This window comes from Mizuhopecten yessoensis, unplaced genomic scaffold (assembly GCF_002113885.1).
Source record: "Mizuhopecten yessoensis strain PY_sf001 unplaced genomic scaffold, ASM211388v2 scaffold11179, whole genome shotgun sequence".
In the NCBI taxonomy this organism is placed as follows: Eukaryota; Metazoa; Mollusca; class Bivalvia; order Pectinida; family Pectinidae; genus Mizuhopecten; species Mizuhopecten yessoensis.
Genome location: NW_018408919.1, coordinates 716,749 through 718,384, shown reverse-complemented (window position 1 = coordinate 718,384; position 1,636 = coordinate 716,749). Strand labels below are relative to the sequence as shown.

Below are 1,636 nucleotides of genomic sequence, written 5' to 3'. Positions count from 1 at the left end.
TCTCGCTCAGGCCTTATCACGACAGGCCTAGGACGGCAACAAGATGGACAGAATTTAGATTTGGCCATTAATTCATTTCCACATCACACATAATTTTATATGTTACTTTTTCACCGGAGCCATGACAAAAATTGGCCTTGCCGGCCAAAATTGTGTCGCACCCATCTTCCGGGCATCTTTTGATCCTCAATCTTTAGTAAAAAAAAAAAAACTTACATTATTTGGCAGCTATTTTTTGTTTCAAAATAAAAAAAAAATCGATAATCTAATTATGTGATGAAATATATGAAGTTCAAAAAAAATACTATTGGTGTTTCGGGGTTTTCTAAAAACAGAGACATAAAGCAATATATATAATATGTACGTCTGTGTAAAAAATGAGGAAAGATTGGTTTTGTGATGAGTGACACAAAAAGTTTAACTATCAAACCTTTGCTGGGGTTCGCATAGGGACAAACCGTCGATAAAGTTGCATGATAGGAGAAAAAAACAAGACATTAACACGGTTGATATTTCTTGTAGATAAGACACTCATTTTAGGTGTTTCTTCACTAAGTAATCTTTCATAAAATTTCCTTCAGCAGGGGTACCTGTTCATAACTGCACCCCTCAATGACCCCGCGTTCCTGGTGTCATTGAAATTAATGTGAAATCTGAGTTCGTGCTAACCTCTCGACCAATGAAAATGCACTTGGTCACATGCACATACCTGTAGACCGAGCTCGGAGTTCGCGTCACTTCTTCCCGCGCTGTTAACCCTCATGGTACTGGCATTTGGGTAAGTCCACTATATTTTCTTCATTATGGCAAAAAATGCGTTGATCACGTTGTCAAATTGATACTGACCTATAAGTTTATTCTCTGATTCAATTATTTTGATATTGATAGCCTTTTTATGCATCTTTTGGCGAATTATCACTTTTTTGTGTGACCAATTATCGTGTATACGTACATGCTGATTAGTCCTATATGCGTATAACTTCTTTTGGACGCCCTTGAGTGACAAACCTTTCACATAATTAGATGTACTTTTGAGATTTCAACCAATCTAGTTTTACAACCGATTGTGTTTTAAACAATGTTTGGCATTATAAAGAATTTTTTTTTTTAGAAAAATTGGTAAAAATCGTGAATTTTATTTTGAAATCTCAATTATTGATCATGGATCATTGATACGTCATAAAAAAAGAAAGAGAATATATATTCACTTAAATGGATAAAATTGATAAAAACTTAAGATATAGGCAAAAATGTTGTTTGAATACAATTCACATTGAAACTTGTTTAGTCAGTTTATTTTCAGTTACTTCCCCTGATCTAAGTTTTCATGATATAATATAAATCCGCCAAACCATACTCAATCGTAGAAAATCACTATTGATAAGTCATAGTCGGAGGTAAAATGAATGATCAGCTATTAAATTGATTAATTTGAACAGCACTATTAGTAGTCCTTATGAGCCTACCTTGTGGGGACGGGGAGTCTGAACCTCCTTGGGTACAACGTCTGATTCTCTAACCTTATACCTGTATGGCGGCACTATAAATTAGCCTGCAGCTGTATTCTGATGAGGAAACAAATGTGTGGCCAGGTCAAACTGATTGGGGGGGGGGGGGTATATTGAACTGAGGGGCA

At 35.6% G+C, this 1,636-nt stretch overlaps 1 long non-coding RNA gene across 1 annotated transcript in view; it reads left to right on the top strand.

The window, feature by feature from the left end:
- The first annotated feature begins 763 nt into the window (after positions 1-763).
- LOC110440316 overlaps positions 764-1,636 on the top strand; it is a 12,868-nt gene continuing 11,995 nt past the window's right edge. The window contains exon 1 of the long non-coding RNA XR_002461734.1: positions 764-778. This is a non-coding gene — a long non-coding RNA (uncharacterized LOC110440316). The remainder of the gene's footprint in view (positions 779-1,636) is intronic.